This window comes from Anoplopoma fimbria, chromosome 12, assembly GCF_027596085.1.
Source record: "Anoplopoma fimbria isolate UVic2021 breed Golden Eagle Sablefish chromosome 12, Afim_UVic_2022, whole genome shotgun sequence".
NCBI classification, from domain to species: Eukaryota; Metazoa; Chordata; class Actinopteri; order Perciformes; family Anoplopomatidae; genus Anoplopoma; species Anoplopoma fimbria.
Window position 1 is genome coordinate 15,808,227 of NC_072460.1, and position 24,053 is coordinate 15,832,279.

Consider the following 24,053-nt stretch of genomic DNA (forward strand, 5'->3'; position numbering starts at 1 on the left):
AATTTATTGGGGAAGTCCAAGGTTGGTGAAGTGGTTCGTAACCAATTTAAATGGCAGAGATTTCAAGAATGCAGGGCTCAGATTACTCATCAAAGGCATAAATTCGCTTTTATCCAAGTTAATTGTATATACTGATGGTCAGACTTAAAGCTAGGGTGGGCGATTTTGGAGAAAACAGCCGTTGAGATTCCGTCGCGTGCTCTCTGGCCTCTCCCTGCCACGCTACCTGCTGTAGCTCCTCCCACCGAACGTCAGTTATGCGCGTTCATGTGAATTCAGTTACATTGATAGGAAGACGAAACACCATGTCCGATTCCGAGGTAATTAAACATTAGTGCTGATAGCTACATAAGTACATATATAGCATCAACATCTTACTCACAGACATAACATGTATGTTATCTTAAAATCATTGCAATTGCGCTGGTAGGCCTAAGAAAGGTAGCTGTATCAGCCAAGCAAGATAGCAGACTAATTGCAACTGTAGTTCGTTAGCATAAGCTGCCAGAGCTAGTAACCTGGTCATCAATATATTATATACTGACGTTTTGAAGTCATGAAATGTAGTGGCAGGATTGGTGTCCTCTACATCTTCAGCATCCAAGAAGTCATCGGCTCTGAGAATATAAATAGTGTTATGAAATAAAGATCTTTGAAATTAGTTATTAGGCTATATTGTCTTCTATAAAGGTGGAAGCTGAAAATAAATGTACACAATTGCATAATTTGGAAATGTTAATGGAAAACGGTGGTGGGGTAGTGATCACCTGTCTAAGAGGGTCTCTGAACATGCTTGAAGCTGGGGGAAGAGGCAGGTTTCTCCTGCGCTTGCATGGTGTGGATGAAGTAGGGGATGTGAGGTTCTCATAACTGCCAAAACAGGTGAAGCACAACAGTGATTGGTCAACAAAGAAAAACGTTATCGGAATTAAAAAAATATATATATTTGTTAAAACACAGAAAGCCAGATTACACACAAGGAAACCGTCACTTCAAAGCGATCGCGAAACTGAGCTAGGCTGCTGCTAGCTTGCAACAACGTTATAACAATACATGGAATATCTTATGCTAGACTTCCCTCGCTGTGCTTATCTTGGCAGTTGTGTCAAAGTAGCTTTTACACAAACGTGACTCGGACATTATCCACAGTTGAGTTGAGGCCTAGGCCACGTGTTAGCACAATCTCTGTGTTATTCCGACAGGGTTGGTGTGACCATAACTAACCTATAAAACGGACCGGGAAAAGAACCATGGGCTGATGCAAGACATCCTACAGAACCGTATTGAAATGGTTACATTACAGAACCGTAATATAACGGTTATCATGGCTTTGCTTAGTAAAAACCATACCAGCCGACACTTTACATATTCATCACAATATACCATGGAGAGATAACACAATTCCTTACCTGTCTATAAGAAATGTAGCCATCTCAGCGTCCGATTTTAAGTTTCTCAGGTCACGTAACTCTCTCCATCGCTCATAAGCCACGCCGATGTTTACTCTGGTTTTATTTCGAGCTCTCTCCGCCTCCCTTTTAGTAGCTGTCCTTTCAACAAGTGTCTTTCCTCTTTTTTTCGCTGTCTTAGTGGTGTTAGTTGATGGTATCCGGGGAATGGGAAATTTATGGGCCGTTGATGAAGACATGGCTATTCATTTGTTGTCCGCCGTAGTAGTAGTACAAAACTGTCAGACCGCTAGGCTCGTGAACGCTCACGCAGGGACGCACCAAGTCGTTGCCAAGGTGACCGGACAGTCCCACAGCCAATAAGAACGGAGAATCGGAGCCTCGCTCTGATTGGTCAAAGTGTACATGAGCGGTGGCAATTTTTGGGTGCGGCCCACAGAGGCAGGGGAGAGCAAAGTTATGAGCAGATATTCTCAGAGCACTTCACCTACATATAGCTGACTGGCTATTAGGACAGTTTTGCCAAATATTACAGTAAAGAAATTACCCACCCTAGCTTTAATGAGTCAATGTAATTCAGCAGGTTGGGAACTAAAACGTCAGTTTAAACAAATCAAGAAATTGACAGCATATAAATTCAAAAGGCTTCAACATGTTCAAATTTTATACCACGAATTCCCAGGTGACTCCCAAAACCTATTGCAAGAGATTCTAAATCAATATTAAAAAGGGTAAGAAATATGGTCGTCCTGCCTTATGCCACGTTTCAAGTCAAAAGGTTGGGATATGTCTGTATTAGTGAGAATAGAAGATAATGGACTAGAATAAATCACTATGACCCACTCTAAAAAGTTCTCCCAAAACCCAAATTGTTTCATTGATTGAAACATATAAGGCCATTTGATTGGATGTAAGGCCTTTGTGATAACATGGCAGCTTACGTGTCCTTTGCATAAATTGATTATAGCGTATAAAAGCAGACACACATTACTAAATGAGAACCTACCAGGAATAAATCTGTTCTTATCAGGATGTGCAATTGTTAAGATATGATGCCGGGACTTTAGTTATTACCTTATGATCGATATTCAAAATAACTTATTTTAACTTCTAAATTATTGCATGATCCTGTAATTGCTTTGTTTTGTCTCCCTCACTTAGACAAGTGCATTTTAAAGGAGACATACCATGAAAAACGTTTTTCAGTTGTGCACATACTTTTGGGTATCTGGAGTGCCTGACAACCCACAAACTGTGATAAATGATGACAGTATAGTACTTAATTGTTGTTAAATTAACTATCATAATAAAGTATTATTAAGTATTGCTGTTATTATTGTGGTAATTATTTGGAATAACTATTTTATCTGCTTAGGTAAAATCAACTCTTCCTCATTGCCTAAACACCAGGGAAAGAAACTTTGATGTTATAGACAGCAAACTTTCCCAATTTTATAGTCAGGCAGATTGATTTCAATCAAATTCCCCTTAAACAAATGTTTGAAAGTTTGCATTTTGCCAAAGAGTACATTGAAAATATACAAAGAAAAACATGGTTCCAATCAGTTCAGAAACAGTCTAGAATAGAAATGAAAGGCCCTGTGTAGAGAGGATGTTTCAGTCAAGTGCTGAGAACTGCTGTGTATTTGTGCGTGTGGATGTATTTCCTATATCTGGCAGCCTGGTGAAGACACGTTGTCCTGACAGCTGTAATGAAGGTCAGAGGTGCTGGGAAATGGACAGATGGATGCTGGAGGCTCTCATATGCTGTTGACATATAACCTGTGATGGATACCATGACCAACTCCTCATCTCCATCAATTCTGACTATATCTAACGTTAACTCCATACACTGTTGTCGGTGTCCAATATACTCTATTATTATTTTATATTGAACTAGTCTATTTTGGAGTTTTTGTTACATTTTAACTCATATTTATCATGATAAATGTCAGTTTTCTTCCAGGGTCATTATGGGAATTCAAACATGCTTTTGAAGAATAGAAAAAAAAATTGTTGTCATTCAAACAAATGAGAATTTAACAAATGTCTAGAAATGGTAACCATTTGGTGTTGCAGATTATTTCAAGTATTCCATTATTATTATAATGGGACTAATGGGTTTCCAGCAGCTCCAGCAAACCTTCAAAGATCAAATACAAGTCTGTAACAACAGGAATCTGATCTGTGTATTGTGGCATTGGTCTATCCAGTGAATATTTCACTCATATGTATCTCTTTAATGAAGAAACTCATCAAAATATAAATCAGCCACTTTGTTTAGAAGAGTTGACCTGCAGAACGTCAGCATTTCAACATTGGTTTTTTTGGTCGATTTAATAATCGACCACAAAAAGCAATGAAGTTCAATCTGGAAGATGTTTTTTTTTGCATGCTTAGGACTTTAGATTATTTTGCATACATCCTAGCATTTACTCCTGTCACACATGCTCACTCAAAACTTCCTTGCTGACATTGTCAAATCTATACAATAGCACAGCGACGCACCTACATTGTTAGCCTGTCGTCGTTCCCCTCCACCTCTTCATTACGGCCATGTCTTTACAGATTCATCAGCTTCATCATTTCTTCAACCTTGTATTCAGCAGAATCATAAGCCGTCACAAGTGTGAACGAGAGTCTAATGTGGAACGAGAAGAGGTTCGATGTGACGTCACCTTGGAAAGACCCGAGGACATTTTTTTGTACTAACATGGGTGAGCAGTAGGGCTGGACTGTATGGACCAAATTTCATATCTCTGTATTTTTAGGCTGAATGGCAATACACAACATATATGTCGGTATTTTCTGTGACATATAACCCTGGTTTACTGCTAATTCCTCCTCTGCTCCATTCAGCGCGTATGCTCTGAGCGCATCCACCTCTCTTACCCGGTCGCTTGACCACACAGCTACGTCCATGCGCTACACTTATAAGCATCAAACTATGTCAACACCCAACAACTGTGAGATTTGGAAAAGTTTGAAAGACACTTATACATTTTGTAGGCCTTACTTTTGTAATGAGGAAGTGAATCAGCAGATTGATAACCTGATGTAACTTGCAGAAACAGTGTAGCGCCTATTCATTTTGAAAGAGAAAAGGCCCGTGGCGTAATGTTGTCATCACTCAGCAACTTTATCACTCAGTGGTACAGCTGCGCGTTAATAGAGTTGGCCCCCGATTTGCTCTGGTCCAACCAAAAGGAGTGTTTGGCGACGATTTTGCGCACATACACAGAGAGAGTGGGGGCAGGGTTTATGTGGAGAGCGTGAGAGACACAAACACTGGTACTCCTTTACAGATGAAACTGGTCATCCTATATGTTGTTTGATTAATATGTCGATATACTTTAGAATGTCGATATACAGCCCAGACCTTGTTCGCAGTGGAAATTACCAAAGGGAGACAGAACTCAAGTTAAATATTTATTCACAAATTAAACAATAATACATATTCATTCATTCATTCATTCATTCATTTTCCGTAACCTGCTTATCTAGTTAAGGGTCGCAGGGGTGCTGGAGCCGATCTCAGCTGTCAATGGGGGAAGGCAGGGTTCACCCTGGACAGGTCGCCAATCTGTCGCAGGGCTGACATATATAGACAGACAACCATTCACACTCACATCCACACCTACGGGCAATTTAGAGTCTTCAATGAACCTAAGCTGCATGTCTTTGGGCTGTGGGAGGAAGCCGGAGAACCCGGAGAGAACCCACTCTGACACGGGGAGAACATGCAAACTCCACACAGAAGGTTGTCCAGCCCATGAATTGAACCCAGGCCCTTCTTGCTGTGAGGTGACAGTGCTATCCACTACACCACCGTGCAGCCCATAATACATATTAGATACTTTAAAAGCATCAAGGACTTCTTAAAATATCAGCATAAAACAAGACCTTAAAAAATGAGAAAGGTAAGGTTATTAAGCAGCAAAACTATGATGAAGAAATTACCCCTTTGCAAGACAGCAGTAATGCAAATATTTAGAAGACAAAGTGACACTTTTATTAATTTGTATTCCACACAACTTTTCTGAACCTTTCTTTCCAAATCTTCAATTTTAACAAATATTCCCTCTCTTTCTCTGCTCCCAGTGCTCATTTCTTTTCTTTTTTTACTAATCCCTTCTCACTTTCCTTCCTTTCGCTCCCGTTCCCCTGTTTGATTCCCACCCTCTTTGCGTCTCTCTCTCCCTGTCTCTCCATGCCTCAGGCGTATTGCAGAGCTGCTGTCAGATGTTATCCTTAAATGCCTGGATGCTTTCTCATCCCGCTGTATGTTCCATCACAAATGCTATGTTGCTTTCTCTTTGTTTCCTATTCTCTCAGTCCTTTTCTCTCATCCTTTTATCAGTTCACTTTACATTTCTGTCAATCTTTCTTCATCCCTCCCCCAGCTCTACTTGCAGTTCAGATTTCCTTCTCTCTTATTCTCTGACTTTTGTGGTATATTGATGAAAATAAGAAAATGTTACATTACATTAATTTAGCAGATGCTTTTATCCAAAGCGACTTACAATCAGTAGTATATTACATATCATTCACCCATTCACACACTGATGACAGGCTACCATGCAAGGTGCCACCATCAGACTCTAACTAACATTCATGCATCATCCAGTCCACACCGATGGCAAGCCTTCGGGAGCAACTTGGGGTTAAGTGTCTTGCCCAAGGACACATCGACTGCCGAAGCCGGGTATCGAACCACCGATCCTCTGAATGGAGAACTACCTTGCTCTCCACTACGCCACAGCCACCCTCTCTCTATGTTTTCTTGGACTTTTCTGAATCTCTCTGAAGTGCTGCCTCATTTATTCCCTTTCTTTGCTTTCTTTGCTTTTTGGGGTCTTGGTTCCCTTCAGTTAACATGTGAGGAACAGATGTGATTAAGGGTAATAAAAAAAGTATTTTTCAAGCATCTTCTGAAGCAACATCGATAACTGGGGGTGGCTACACAGCTGGACCAGCTGTCCATGTGCTTTAACGTCTCTGCAGTGTCTTTTGCAGTCTTGAATACTGTCACATACTGTCAACCAAACAATGCAGAGCTAAACACAGGTTGCCAAATTTCCCACCAACATGACAAAGCAGAATGATTATTATAGGTGACAACATGCAGAGGCTGGTATTTCACAAACTGTGTACAGCTCAGTCAAACCAAGTAAGATTTGTAAGTGTGTTTGCTCAGCTCAGACACTTAATGTACGTCATGCAACAAGTGCCAGTAATCAGTGAACATTTCCAATAGTCTGTATGATTTAAATGTAAGCTGTTTTTGACCGTGTAGTTCAAAGTACTGCAGGGTCAAAATATACAATATTGATAGTTTGAAGTGATGCTTTATTGTGAGGATTTATTAAACCATGGCAGCCAGAGTGGCTTCTGTTCAGTTTTCCCATCTCTGCCAGGATCCTGACCATTAGTGGCTTCCTGCATAGCAGTTTAGTCATCAGCTTCCAACTATAAATAGAAGGCTTTTGCCCCACAGTTTGTCTGATTATTTGGTTACTATGTAACCGTTGCGGTCCTGCCTTCTCTGTCTGCTTGTCTATTCCAGTTTGTAAACATCCTATTAGTTCTCAGCAGGCTTCTTCGGAAATGTTCTTTCTCTACCTATGTGTCCGTGGGAGCATAACATGGTGGCTGCATTCAATTAAGTGTCAGCCATGCGTACCTTTACGGGCCGCAGCTCGTTGACTGCAGTAAATTTTTCCGGCAGGATACTGGATATACTATCGATTTACAAAACTCTTCCTCACTTCCTCGGAATCAACAAGTGATGAGCAATTCTCAAAAATGCTGCTAGTAGCACCTCTTTTGGATGAGCAAAACACTCCTCAACAACACTGCATGTGGCAATACCCGCAGCCAAGCAATCAGCCAATTCAGCTGCCGGGCATGCTCTCTGAATGGCCACACCATGAATGGGCAGTGCACTAGTAAATAGAAAGTGGGATGAAAGACAAAGAATTACGCAAACAATATATACAAAAAAATATATATAAGTCCAGGTTCAGTGTAATGGGGAATTCATCTTGGGTTGTGTTTTCACCATACTCATGAGAAAGTCTGGTTGAAGTTTCATAACTTTGTAGGTGTACATTTATGGTGGCTCCAATGTCACACTTTTGTCATTTACTTGACAAAAGTGTTTTCACTTCAATATGATGATTTCTTATATCTTATTCTTCTAATTTCTTAACTTTAATCCTGGCATGAAACTGAATCGTGAAAACACAAGAAGGCACCAAGAAGGTCATAATCATTTTTTTATTTTTTATTTACCTTGCAACATTGTTCTCACAAACATTTTCTTTTCAATTTCATGTATGAAAGGCACATTCAAATATCCCATTTGGAGTATTCTGCACATTGAAGTGTCGTCAGAGTTGAAGACTTGACTCCAGTGTCATCACCACATCTCCCCTTTACATCTACTCAGACTTAAGTCTTTTACCCAAAACTCAATGAGGATGAACCCTCAAAGTAGAGAATTAGAAGTCCTGTAGACAAACTAAATGGAATGTAAAATGGAAGTCAAGTCAACTTATTTTTTTACCTTTTTTAAATGTGTATTGTAAATTACCCTCACATTTAGCAGAAAAGACCTTTAGAGTTTACATTATTATGACCATGGTAATATATCTTATTGTACACTTGAACATATTTAAAAAAATGGGTAACCAGCCCTCAGGCTTGTGTGTGTGTGTGTGAGTGTATTCATGTTCCACCACATTAGATCACCAGCAGAGAAGAACAACGAACAACAGACACCCTGGGGAGTCCCACCTGTCCAGCCTTCAGACCTGGAGGAGCAGAGGTCGGTAACTTTGACGTAACCAAAGTGTGGACTTGGAGGAGACCTGCAGGATTTGTTGAAACCCATTTGGGACCAGAGCTGTAGAAACAGATCAGGATGGTGAATCCTAAAGTTCTGTGACATTCTGTGAGCCAACAAATCCTCACAAATTAGGGTCAACTATGGTAAATCCTTTCCAAGACGTAATCTTCAAAAAAGATACAAAATATAGTATAACCCCAGCTTTATAACATACCAAGTTTATTCTGGCTGGCTGGCAGTTAGCTTTACACCAGCCATTACTGCGGCCACTTATAGAGCGTCATAGTTTGAAGCGTCTCAACAGGCTGAAATTACATGGCAAGCATCTTAAACCCCCTATCATAAGGATATTTTATTCTAATTGACCGTAGAATGTGCTTTCAAATCACTGTAAGGATCTGCCTGAAACTACGCTTGAAGTCCCTTAATCATCAAATTAAATAATTTAGCATATTCACATCCTTTTGAGTTCTGACCAATACTGTGCAGAATGATGATTGTGCAGGATCAAACAAACATAGACATTCCACCCAAGAGACCACTCTTCATGATGCTGGTGAAACCAATAGTCAAGATTGACTGATTTTAAATGATATCCTCAGCTTAAATAACATAACAAACATACTTATTTTAAGCCAAACCTTTGATGTTTTTACTGAACCATACTTAGTATTTTTGTTACCTTAACATGACCAAGTAATTTTGTTGAGTTTTCATTTTGTTTGGTTTCAATTTACAATCTTGCCTTTCCCTAGGAACTTAATTGAGAGAGCAGTTTAGTGGTGAGGGATCCTAATTTTGGAGGAGACGGGGTGAGTTACCAGGTATCATTTTTGCAGAGAAGCCAAATTAGGTTCACAAAAAGCTGCAACTCTTCTTTATCATATTTATTATATTTCAAAGGCCGACACAAATGTCTTTCTTCCACAGATCACCTGAAGCACACATACATGAACACAAAACACACACCTTCTCGTCAAAAAGAGGATGCAAGGGTGAAGGGGGACCTTAGTATGAAGGCGGTGGGAAGTGATGATGAACCCTCATTAGGGAAAATGAAACTGGGGTTGTCATGGGAGCCAAGACATTATCGTTTTGTTCAGTCTCTTGCCTTGTGTCATTATTTCACTCATAAAATGATATGATTCCGCTAAACTAGTGGCACATTTAAGGTTATAAGATTTATTTCTTCATAATTTACTTAATCTGCCCAGCCATAAAAAAAGCAAGAAACGATTTTATGTCTGACATTGATTTTTTAGAGCAGTGACTGACAACCTCTAGTCTACCTTTAGACAACCTTCCCTCTTTCATTATTTTACTATCATTCTATCATTATATCGCTTCATTCTTTCTTTCACACTGTACAGCTTTTGTCACACTATATGGCCAAACATATGTGGACATCTCTGTGGACAAGCATTTGAAATAACGCAATATCAGAGCAAAATTATCGCATTATAACAAAATTGTAGACTGATAAACAGAGCAGCAAAGTGGAAGGAGCTATTTCAAGCACCCCAGGTCCCATTCCTCTTTCCCATAGACAATGCTATGTAACTAAGATCTGGTTGAAACATCAGTATGATGATTCATTCTTTTTTTTAAATTATTTAAGTCAAAGGTACAAGCCTGTGGACAATATATATATATATATAATTAACATTAAGTTTGACTTAGATATTGCAGTAAACAACCAACTGCCAATAAAACTGATTGTCATAGTTATTAAAACCTACCCATTATTAATTTGTATTACCTACAGCTGTGTTTACCTTGATAACAGGGCTGTAAAAAGGCCCCTGTAGGAAGCAGAGTTGAACTTTACAACTGTTTCCGGATATTAGAATAGAGCTACATACTGTATGTTATCTCTTCTTTCGTCCAACCCAATATATCTGGGCCCTTGGCTGCATTAATCACTTTGATTGCATTGTGTTTGGAAATTCAGTGAATTGTTTGAAGCTGCCAAAACACCCATATGTTTTGTGTGGTCTTTGCCTACTCCTGTTAGGACTTTCCACACCTATTCAGAAGTATTCAAATTTATTAGCGTGGTGATTCAATGCATTTCAGGACTTATTCAAGTTGCGACTACCACCATCTCAAATTGTAAAGTTGTCTTGATAGTTATTTTCAGATGCAGGGTTACAGCTAAACCTGGAGGTGTATGAATCCAGAGCCCTTCAAAAGCCACTTACGATAAACAGTTCTGCACGGCTAAATACATTCCGACTTTATATTCAAAACATGAAAGGGGCTGGCCATAAAAGGGCTAGATGCAACCTAACTGCCAGACTCCCATTTTCCAAACAATGGCAAGCAATTTTGTCTGCACTCGAGGACAGTGAACAAGCACCAAATGGAGAGAAGCATTCTCCACTCCTCAGCCCGGCAATATTACTCCTACTTGACACAGTTTTGACACTGAGGCCATCTGCTTCGCACACTCGAAACCACATACACGAAGTTAAAGACACAAGCCTGCAAACAGGCAGTTTGAATTCAGTGTTCGCAGACACTGACTATGTTTACATGCAATCTTATGTTCTGATCTAATCGAGAATATAACAATATTCTTAATTTGATACCGGTCATGTAAGCAGCTTATTCTGTCTGGATGTTCCGAACTGGGCCTTGTTATGAATGTTTATTAGTCCCAGAGGTCAAATCTGAAATGGCTCCACGTCTGAAAATAAACTTCATGGTTATAGAAACACTGGAGAAAGTTTCATTGTTTGGACAGAAAATACACAATACATGCATTATGTTCATCTCGTGTATTTGTTGAGCTGGAGCAAGCACGTCTTAAAACACACAACCTTTACTTTAAGGCAAGCTGTCTCTGATACCGACACTCAACTTACTTTACTCAATTTTCATTTCTCAAGTTTGTTATTGGAACAAGCTGACGATTTAGTGTGCGGAATTGCATTGCACATGTTCATTCATTGCAACAATAACACAGGCAATGCGTTAACCACGTTCAGGCAGCATCGACTATCAAAGAACGAACTCACACCTATTAGAATATATTTGCATTAACACAAGTAGACCAATTAAATGAAGTCATCCAGAAACGTAAGCTGTGCCCAAGTAGAGCATCCATTGTTATTGACACATGTAATTGATTACAGCATTTAGTGATTGAAAGCATATGTATTCTGGTGGCTGCATGATTATAACTCCAACATCCCTGATTGATTTCAGCCTTGGATTTTTGTTATATGCCATACCTCTCTTATTTCAGTCTCTATATTGTCAAACTGTCCAATAAAGGCATTTAATCATCTTAAAAACATAAATAACTTTTGTGGTGTGCAGGGCCTTAAAGACCAGTTGTATCGTTTGTAATAATTTCAACAATTACACAATTTTGTTGTATTGCCTCTATACTCCGATACAGAAAAGCTGGATTTTCTGGGGAAGTATGCAAGTGGTTAGAACTTCGCAAATTTTCAAGATTGCTTTCCCTTGGTCAACAGCACGGATTTGTATGTCATCAAAGTTATACTCAACAGAAAAGATTTGTGCCGTTTTATCTCAAGACAAAACTTTTTCGTCTTAATTGCTGGTGTGACACAGCCTATTCATACATAAACTTTGGTGACCTCAGTCTTTGCATCAGAGCAGAGGCTGTACACTCTAGCAGCTGAAACCATCATGGACACAGGTGCATGTCAGTGTGTTTTGAACGTGTAGAACAGATAGATTCTTGGTAAATCCTGATAACTGTTTCACCTTGTAACTCATATGTTTCAACAGGCACATATACACCTTATCTCACCCTTTTAGTTATTGAATTATCAACTGTTTTAGCAACAGGCTTTACAGGGAAAGAACTGTCACTTCTTAAAACAAGGACTGTTCTTTTCAACAGTGTTGTGAATATATGAAAGGCTGAACACACTCCCTTGTCATTTCTGCATTTTAATGTTATTAAATGCTGTTTTCTCTTTTGCTGTGTTTGGTTCTAATTAACTTCACCAACAGAGCTGAACAAGTTTGGTTTTCACAGTCATTTTTGTGTCTCTGCTAATTGGAAGTCTACAGAAGTTGTGAGAGGAAAGGTTAGTCGTAATTGGTTCAAGTTCTTTTTTACCCACAAAGCACTTATTTTGTTCTCACTAGACAATATATAGTTTCGTAGGAAAATCATGTTTATGCAGGGATTAAAAAAAATGATCTGAAAATACTTCCAAATATTGCTCAGCATTCTACTTAATCTTACATAATTGATTTAGATTTACGCTTGGCCTTAGTTTTATGATTGTTAATATCAAGTAAAGTTTATTGCTATGTAATTAATTTGTGGCATGGACAACAAGGCTCCTTAACTCACAATAAAAAATTATGAAATAAAAAATCAAGGAAATTACATGTTGTAATTTGCTTGTATATAGACATTGCATTTATCTATCGCAAATAAAATAAGCTTTTACAATCTATATTTCAGGTGATGAAGAACAAGCTGTGACATTACTTGTAAAAAAGCCACCATCTGTTCATCTGAGAAAGGGTCCAGCCCTGTAACATGATGTACACTTGCTTACATCAAAGGGAGTTATATTATTAGTTATAATAGGCTTTTTCAGTTTACTATTGTAAGACAGACACAAAAGAAGTTAAAATATAGCCGAAGTCCCTTTCAGGGAGTGAAAAACAGATTAATGTATTGTTTTTTTCTGCCCCGGTTCACATCACCTGTGAAAAAGAGAAAAATAATTACCTAATGATTTCTGTTGGTGTTAAATTAATGATGGGCAGAAATTGGGAAATGAAGTGAGTCCGACATTATAAAATGCCAAGCCTACATTCAGCATTAGACATATATCATTATTCATCTCTCCTCCAGAATATGAGTAAGGAATAGATAAATCTTAGGAACGAAGTTTGCAAAAAGAGTTAAACTTTGGGCTGATAGTGATTCCGTAGGACTGTTAAATCGACCAGAAAATGTTCTAACATTTCTTGGATTTAATTTTTTCTAAATTGCCTTTTTTTTTAAATAAACAAACAGTCTGGTTGATAAGCTTTCATATACTGCTCTTGCCAAAAAGAATCACATTACCAATAATACTGCACATGTTAAGCCCTATTTGCATTTAAATCACAGTACTAACTACATTAATAATGAATATTATATAATTAGATTTGAAAGATTTTAATCAAATTCCATACTACTGTACAAAATGTATTTTAGACATTTAAAAGGGCCTTACACGAAAGGTCTTGCATTCTGTCTGAAGTAAATTGTTTTATAGCCTAAGCTATTGTAAGCTATTTTATTGAGTTTCCTCTAAGATAAATGCTCAGAGTGAATTTGAGGTGTGTATAGTATTTTTGTGAGAGATAGGAACGAAAGGAGTCTATCTGGTATGCGCTGCCTTTGTCAAGGTTGAAAGGACTTATAAAGTTTGCCATCTTGGACTATGGACCCTCTGTATTGTTGCACACTGAATCTTTAGCTCTGTTGCAGAGAGCAAAAACACATATAGAACTTCAAAACCTAGAAAAGAAGATAAACTATTGGATTAAAAACGTTATGATGCAGGTACAATAAGTTTCCCCTTCCTGAAGCTACATCTATGAGTCAGGGCTTGAGAAAGCATTCCGTTTTATTGCCATGATCGATCCAAATGTAATTTCTCCCTAAACAAAAATACTCCTTTCCCACTGATCTAAATTAAATCATAGGCCAACCAAAACCCTTACTTGTTTCATATGACGATGGCATAAAATCAGGTTAGGGGACAGACTGAGGCTCTAAGACCTAAAAAGCTCCAAGGCTGCAGTGTGCAGAAATGTCAAAAAGTCTGAAAGGCAGACTGTTAGAAAAGGATTGCTATTTCCAGGTGGAAAGGCCTCAAACCTAAAAAGCTAGAAGGGAGGCTTTCTGGATACAGTTTCAATTAACTCAAATACATTATCTACCCCTGGAGAAGGACTGAGAATCGGAATTATCAATTTGTTTCCAAGTTTGACAGTGGTTGCTGTTTTTCTGATTGATGTATCCGTTGAGTACCCATAAGCAGCAGTTAGCATGACTTTTGCTAAAATGCTTCTGCAATTTATGTCGCTCTAAATTTAGCATATAAATGCTTCAGAATGCCTCATATTAACTAGTCCAAAGACATTGAAAGGCAAAAGTGCTATATCCAAAGGAAGGACGAAAAGTCTGCAATCATGTAGACAGACAATATATGATCAATCTTACGAATAAAGATAACAACGCACACTGCTTGTACTGGATTGTACACATAAAATATTAGAAGTATGACATTTTGAATTTTCTCTAGTTTTAGCTCTTAGAGTGCAAATTTCCCAAAATATGCTTCATGACTCCACTGTAGTGAGGTGCCTCGAGTGCCAATATACAAACACACTTGAAGCAAATGCCAACTGAGACAAAAGAGAGTAGAGCACAAGATAAAAGGGAGGGAGTAAGATGAAAGACGACGAAAGACTGAACACTGATGAAGTTTATATGGAATTCACCCAGATAGAAAGACATCAGTTTGGCCCAAAAGTTAAAAAAGAGAAAACTAAACTGATAAAACTTTAAATATGATTAACTTTATGTATATATCACTCAAAAAAAGCGATATGAAGTGCTGTTTATACATCAAAAATAGATGAAATAGACAACAAAGCATTAGCATAGCAAGTATTACAAGGGCAATATGAAATATAAAATTTCATCATTCATTCATCATCTCATCTGTATGGGGGGTGAATATTAATATAACTGCAATCACAGCCACTAGCTTTCTGCTAGCTTTCTGCTTCCCCTCAGCTGATTAAAGCCACTGAACCTAATCCTGAGGCCATATTTTTGGTGTGAGTGCCTTTTGGCGACTTTTCATGTAATTATCAAACAAATAATATAGCTGACTGTGCTATTGAGGGAATGTAAGGCATCCTGCTGGACAATGTGCCCAACGTTTGGGGCGTTTGACTATTGACTGCTGCTGGATTACCTCCGTAACAGCAACAGTTATCAACGGGGTATCAGGAACTGTAATTTCTTAGAAACTAAATCGTTGCAGTATAAAAACAGGAAAATAAAGTGAAATTAATGACAAGATGGACAGAAGATCAGAATGAAGGATTATAGAAATGAAGACATAGATTAAACAGGCACATACGAAGAGTGAGCAGAAAATCCAATTCCATTTGTAAAGAAGTCGCTCAGAGAGACACAGGAGCAAAACATTTGAAAAGAGAAGAAGAAACAGCCAAACAAATGAATCTCCTTGTTTTATCTCCTGCACCCTCATTACTGACTTGGTTTGTAGCCAGCAGCACTTGGACCCGTCAGTACTCTGAATGAAAGAAAATTTTGCTGCTAGTTGAACAAAAACCGTCATACAAGGGTTATGTCTTCCAGCTCTGGACAGCAAGAAGTATTAGAACAGCCCAATCACTACGACAATAATTGAAAGCCCAGCATATCAGTTAGTACTTAGTTAATTTGAAATTCTCTTTCACCATATTAATTTAAATCTTTAGATGTTTGGTATCCTAAAAAAATTGTTATCATACAATAAAACTGCATTGTCAAATATGTTTCAAAGGAAACATATTTTTTCCTGGAACAAGTTTGTTTTTGACGAATCACAAATATGTTTATAATCCTAGTATGCACAGAGAGGAAGTTTGTGTCCCATGTACAACCAAAAGTCAACATTAACTTATTTTGATTTACTTCCAGAACTTAAATAACATAAAAAAGTGTGCTTATCCTAAACCAAACCATGATGTTTTAAAAAAACATCACCTAGTAGTTTTTTTGCCTAATCAGAACCAAGTGATTTTGTTGCATTTTTGTTTTGTTTCAATTTACAACGTTAACCACATCTTTAAAACTGCAAACGTAATCCGGGAGAAAATGTTTACCTTGAAACGTAATTGAGAATACAATTATGTTTTAAAGGAACATAATTTGCAGAAGAAAGCATTGTCCAGTGACAAAGATTTCAGCTTACTTGACTTCTGTTTGAAGCTGAAAAGATGATATTCATATTTCAACTAAAAGCAGCAAAGAACATGGTCTGGGAAATTCAAAAGCTGCCTCCCTAGCCCACTGTATTACGTACCGTAGTCAGCAGACTAAAGGCAGTGCTCACTCATGGATCAAAGCTGTGCTGAGAGAGCATATGGGAGTAACAGAGATGGGATTCGGGAGGAGAATAAGGAGACAGTAGGATGCAGAGGGGTAAATAAAGAATTCAGAAGTGGTATCAAAAATGGAAAGCCATACATTCAACATGAACACCAGGAGTACAGCAATGCTGGTATTGAAGTCTGGAAGTTGAGATTCTCACCAAAATCCATGTTTAGTGTTGGGCTGTATGTTCAAACTCGCTGAAGACTATGTCAAATTAGCAGCAACAAGGTCAGACATTCTAAGAAGAAAGACCTTTATATACATAATGTGCAGAGAGAACCAAACTTTAATACAAAACAGCTTTAAACTCCTACTTTGAACTGCAACTGCTTTACATGGGATGAATACATTTATATTTATTGTAAATGTATCTTAACTTAAAATTAGAGTGAGATTCCAGATTCAAATTCAAGATCTTAAACTTTATTGGCATATCAACATGATTGATTGGAATCAGTCTTGGCGAGGTCACTTAAACAAAGATAAAGACAAAAATAGAAAAGCTACTAACTCAGTAACACAGTAAACAAAGTACAAAACATAGGTAGGCTTATATCCATACGCATGAAATAATCATAAACAAGCATACAACTAATTGGAAAAATGAAATCAAACACAGGACACACCATGGTTACAATATTAACACCTGTAGGGAAATAAGCAGCAACATCAAACAGTCCATTACATAAAGTGCATCATGTGCATTAAAAATGTCTGCCCTATTGTACAAGCATTTAACCTGCTGACAATAGCAGTGTTCACATTCACATACTTTAATGCAGATTTTAAAGTATAGCATTAGAAAAACTGTAAGGAAACTAAATTCTGACATAGGGAACAACTAATTCACATGACTGATCAGCTGTTTCTGCTGTTGGCTTCTTATGAATAATCACTTAACCTGTCAATGCTTGTCTCAGCACATAAATAAAATTGGCCAATACTAGCTGACATTTAAAAACAATTCAAACCCCAATTCAATTTTTTTTTTGAGGAACTTATATGGCCAAGGCAACACTTTTGTTTTTCACACACTGTTTTCTTTCTAAACTGTTTATTGGCGGGTTACAGCCTTGCCTAACCTATAGCACCAATTTCTGACCAGACTAGCTGTAGCTCTGTTTATTTGCTCCAAACTAGCTGAGAGAAATGCGCCTAATTTGCTTGACAATTGAATGGAACCACGGCTAATGGATTCTAGTTATTCCAAGCAAATGTGAGCTCACAGTTCACCTGCTTGTGTGGTACATTTTTGCTGAGAATGAATGTCAACATTCAGACTGAAAGATCTGGATGCAGAAGATTGATTAAACCGCTCAACAAGTGACCAACATACCTACCTATCACTGTTTTCCCGTGATGTCACTGAATAAGATGCAAAAATTAAAGCTCTCTTTCTTTCTCTCTCTCTCTTTCTCTCATTCACACTCTCATTCAATCTTGCTATGATGACCTTTTAATAAACACTTATACAGACTGCATCATTACAGTATGGGGCGCAAGCCGAGCAACACACATACACATTGTTGACTCTGGTTTCTCAAAGTTAATTGTCCACTTCAAGCTCTGCTCTCTCAATCTAACTCTCCCATTCACACACATACCCCATACTAATCTCTTCTAGGTTCCTAGGGTATACTTGGCATTCATACACACAGGCCCACGGTAAGATAAAAACATATGAAGGCACAGGTAGGCTCATAGATTCTATTTTTTCCAAGGAAATGTGAGCTCACAGATCACGTGTTGCAAATTTCCAAAGAATCTGTTCCTTCAAGTTGATACATTTACATATCTCTACTTGAAAGAAAGCAGTACATACCGGTCCCTAACATAGTTGTTCAAAAATATGTGTTTGTTCATTTTCACTAATTGATTGCCTGAAAAAAAAAAATGTAGTCAAAGAGGGAGGAATGCTAATTAGCTACAATGCCTGCAGAGGATAGGGACTACAGAGGTTAATGATTGTTAGCCCGGTACCCGTACCACGTCATTATTTACTTTCCCACCTGCTTTTTGCCACAGAATGCACACATTTAACATTGCTCATGGTGGAAGGACAAGGCATGCAGAAATGCGTTCAGAATTTTAAAAATAAATTGTGTTTTAAGATCAATGTGATCCAAGAATCCAGACCGAAAGTAGGCTTAATTGCATTATATAGCTTCTGGTATGGAAGCTTCAAACTTAAATAAGTTTCTTTAAACAATATTCTTTAAACAATGTTTGAAAATCAATGCACAATTCTCATCATTAAGTTTGTTTTTGCAAACAGAAAAGCAGAACGACTGCTGACTGATAGCAAGTGTATGCTGCAAGCCTACATGAGCTGAGAGTTCCAATTAAGGCATAATTAACATTAATGCACCTCAATGGGATTGCTAGAGAGAAACCAACAACAGAAAACATTCAGAGAAACAACTTTAAAAGTGTTTGTTAAGTGCTAATGATGCATTAGAAAGCCGGGTTAAAGTTTGGTAATGAACCTAATGAACAAGACGGATAGAAAAAAATGAAGCTGAGGTGCATAAATGCATGACAAAAGACATTGATGTAAACAAGACAGTGAAAGTAAGTGAAAAGACAACATTTAGAAAGAGTCAGAAACTGAGTGTGTGTGTGTGTGTGTGTGTGTGTGTGTGTGTGTGTGTGTGTGTGTGTGTGTGTGTGTGTGTGTGTGTGTGTGTGTGTGTGTGTGTGTGTGTGTGTGTGTGTGTGTTATGCTTGCTGTTAGCAGGCAGAAGACAGTTTCTGTTCAAGTCAATGAGTTCCCTTGACAGCCACCAGAGAGTTAGAAACGAATAATAAATCACTTCGAAACATCACAAGATTGTATGATTAGATTCAAGTTATCCTATCAATGTGAAAGAAAATGATAACAGTTTTAATCTTCATTGTGATACTGGATCTGGAAATCAAGAATGACATAGTTTCATAAGGGAGAACAAATAGATACAATGAAAAATATTAGGGAATTGCCTTAATTCACTTAAAAGTGTTGATCAGCCACCAGGATGTCACCCATGCTGTTTTCATACTAGCATTGATTCTCTGCAGTTAGATAACAGTCTGCTGGGATTTTCACAAGCTGCTCTATCGCACACTGCAGCGAGCAGATTCAGGGCGGTATTAGTGGATGGAAAGTAATTAATGTCTCTCCAAAAAAGATGCTTGATTTGTAGCCAGACTTTTTTTTCTTTTTAATGATATATTAGTTTCAAGTGTGGCCCATTGAGTCTCCTTGAAACTTCCCACATGCACATATTCGGTTTGGTTTGAGGTTGGTTGAGGCTCAAAAATGGGGAGGACTATTTCAAGGAGGCATTGGAAGATACAAAGGGACTTGGTACGCAATACTTTATTAGGCTTTGCTACATGCATTGTAACATAAATATATAGCAATAACACTAAAGCAAAAACTTAAGCAAAAATGTCCATTTACACCAGGGCTTCATTTATCTGTTTCATAAACAAATAGTGACAATTAACTGGGAAAAATATGAAAACTGTCTCTTAAAATTAAAAGTTTGATCTGCTGTTTTTGGTAGATCAAAGCTGGATCACCAAATCCATTTAGATGAATCTTATGGTGAACATAAACATCTGTTCAAGCAATCCTTCCACAAGTTTCAAATTTGGACAAATTGGTTAAGACCTACATTTTTATATTTATATATTTGAGCCAAACTGTAACAACAAATTAATGAATAAATGAACAATAAACCATACAGCTTATTGAGCAATATAACACACATATACACAATGGCTGCTGTCATGGAGACTTGAGAAAGGTATGAATGTATGTCAATTAGTTCCTGCCGAGAAGTTGAAACACATTTCAATTTATGTTGTGTGGATTTATGGTGTCATAGGAGTGCCATAATGAAAGATAAAACTTTAAAAGAATAATAAAATAGATGTGGAAATATAAAGAGAAATAAATGAAATAATAAATAGGAAAATTCAAAAATGTGGTATTATAAAAAGGATAAAATACAAGAATAAATACATAAAAAAACATTACGACAAATAAAATAATTTGAAATAATAATTGTAAGAGCATTCATTCATTTACAGATTTTTTTTCATTTTCTAAATATTTTTTTAGTTAATGTATATTTTAGTATTATGTCATTTATTTTTATCCCATCATTTTTTTATCACGTATTAGGTGCATTCTGTAGTTCTGTAGGAAACAGGCGCTTCGTGGATTTGTGCATGCGCAATGTGAATGTGATGTGGTAGTGCCTTCGGTAGCAGGAAAGGAAAGATCATGGCAGAATTAGAAAAAGAGATGTGTCTAAGAAGTTATTTTAATACATGCTCTGTATGTGGAGTAAAATTTTGAACCGTACTATGTTTTGCGGATGGTGGAAGATGTTAGTTAGTGTCTTGGGCAAATATCAACACTGATCAATACAGACAATGATTAAGTCAAAGTGTGTGTATGCAACATACTGAGCTTGTAACTAACTCAAATGGAAACTGTGTTATATTGATAAAAGTATTGTAATATTGTTGTAATGAGTACTAATGCTTTTTGGACCTCGGTGAGCACGACCCTTTTCGAGGTGCATGCACAATAACTCACTGAAGGCCGAATAAAGTGAATAAACGCTACCTCTGCTATGTGACTGCAATAAAAACAAAAAACAGAAAAAAAGGATAACAATGGTGACATGCTTTGGTGTCAAAAGGGTAAATACTGAAATCTATTCTCTTTTGCTAAGCACTACAAACAACATTAAAAACAAATCATACTTTTATCATATGACTCATATACGTTAGATTTTCTTGGTTCATTGGACAAATGATGTCCTGGAGGGAATGTGAAGTGGGAGTCAAGGCAAGGATTCATTTGTGTGGGACTATCGATGTACTGGTTACCAATTGTAGGCAGCATTTTCTGCCAAATAGGACTAACTGGAGCTCAATAATTACTGTGATGCCTAGAAAATGAAAGAATAATAAGAACAGGAACTATGGGGAGAATGAGATAAAAACAAGGGCAACAAATGAACTGGACCTGCAATATAAGCTGTATTAGGTGCCAACAAAAGAAGAAAAAAAATCTACACCCGTATTGTGGAAATTCTCTCTTAAGCTTTTGGAAACTACAGACATAGGCTGGAGGCTGGCAGGAACTTAATCCACCTTTGCCCTCAAGTAGATTCAGTCCCATCTTCCAGTTGTATGGTACAATAGACTGGTTAGACTGACTCGCCACAAGGTCTAACTTGGCTAGGAACTTTGCTTCAGGTCAAAACATTGTTGACAAAAAGTGAATACTTTAGCCCTTCCAGTGTCAACCTGGATTTCCTAATATGTCCATACACAGACGCAATTTAATATGTCACAGTAGGAAATGCACATGTGTAAATAATAGACTAAAAAGAATAAAAGTTACAGTGCATTGTAATAAATAAATAATTATTTGATCTAATGAAAGGCAGCGGCAAACAGAAAAGTCACATATGATCAGAAATGTGTTTTTTCCCTAAACATTCAGTAAACCAACATGAATCAATTCTTTGATAGACAGGAAGCCAGTGCAAAAAATGCAGTATCGGAGTGATGTGATCCACATTCTTGGCAGCCTTCTGAATCAGCTGGAGCTGTCTAATTATTCTTTTAGGGAGAACTCTAAAGACAATGTTACAATAGTTTTTTCCAATCCCTCTGAGACATACATCCTTAAATCCTTTATATATTCTTCAGGTTGTACTTGGCTGACTTTGTAAATGTCTTATTGGAGCTGTTGAATTCAGGTCTGAGTCCATGACCAAGATTTCTGGCTTAGTCTATGGCTTTAAACATTGCCGATTGAAGCTGACTTTTAGTCTTATCTCCAAAAACAGCTTCCTCAGTTTTGTCTTGATTGAAGAAACTTCTGCCACATCCAAGAGTTAATTTGTTCAATGCACCTACTCAGTACTTGTATTGGACCGTATTCCCTGGTAATATGGTTTTAATTTATTTACCGTCTTAGTCAGTGGAAGCATGTAGATGTTAAACAGAAAAGGCCCTAGAATTTAGCCTTGGGGAACTCTGCATGTCATATTCACCAATTAAGATGTAAAGTAAATAAAAGACACAAAGTAGTTCCTGTTCTTTAAGTATGATTGAAACCAATTTAGCCATGTGCCATAAAGTCTCCCCCAGTTTTCAGACGGTAAAATGTTGTGGTCAACCATGTTTAATGCAGTACTGAGCTCCAGTAATACTAAGACTGATGCAAATACTTTTCATACACACATTCAATTATGAGGACTTTAGATTTGTTCAGTGATACAAATAGGTCTGCAGTGCTCATTGACAACTATTTCAGTTGGTTGGACTCAATCAATCAGAGCTTTGTAGACTTTAGGAATGGGAACGTCATCTTCCTAAAGATAGCCAGTTACCTAGCAACATCCATGAGAAATTGTGACAGAAAAAATGAGGCAAGTGTGGATCACACTGATGCAGCTGTTCAAGTTGATGCAATCAACTTAGAGAAGTACCAACTCTTAAATTTGATTGTTAGGTCAGCTGCTGCAGTGAATTGGAGGTGGAATGGGATTATCTGCGATCTGGTCATATTTGCAAAGCTTAAGGACAGTATTTTCATTTGGGAATTTGGGTTAAACACATACAAGAATGGCAGATCTTACCTTTAATAATCACTTATCTGGCATAATTGTCCTTGGACACAAAGATACTATAAACATAATTATGTGGTTCTTAGTTGCAGCTGAATACCTGACATTTCATTTATAATTATAATAAATGAGACAAATTAATAGACTTAACCTGACAGCAATTTTGCACACACAAACACTTTATTCTCTTTTCCTTGTAGACAGCTGGACCAGAGTAGCAAAATGAGCCCACCATCATTAGTCAGGTTGCCAGGCAATGTGAGAGACGAGGCTAATCACCTTGACAGGCAGAGAGGGTGTGGAAGGGGGGGTTGGAGGAATGAACAAGAATAAGCAGGAGGGATCGTCGTAAGAGGGTGAAAGATGGGATGAGAGGGGTGAAGGTGGTGTGGACAGAATAAAACAGAGATCGGACATGGGAGGAAAAGAGTCAGAGACGGAGTGAAAAGAGGATGAAAGATGAGGTATGGAATTATTGGGAAAGAAGAGTTCAAATGACAAAAAAAATTGGCAAAGACATTCTTCAAATTTGGCAAGGATAAACTGATTGGAATTCGGTGGTCAAAGGTCAAGCTCACTGTGTGAAAAAGCAGTTAGATTATTTTGTTTTTAATAATAATAATAAAAAAGATAGAAAGAAAAGAAACGCATTCTGTGAGTTCACCGAAGTAGAACAGACAAAAGAGATCTGACAGTGGCTGATACACCACTCAGATGTTTTACTTGCAATATAATAAAAACACACACATGTACACAGAAAGAGAGACAAGATATTAGTTTGGTTAAATGTCTGCTTACCTCAGTTAGAAGAGTGAAAAAGACACATCCAGGTTACATGTGAAGTTGATGAAAAGCACCCCTTTTCATCACCGTCTGGGTGCTGACAGACAGATTTGCAGACAACCTTGTCTATAAATCTTAAGTTTTTAATTTGATCAACTGGTAGCAACGTGCATATGAGGGGATCCAATATGACACATCTA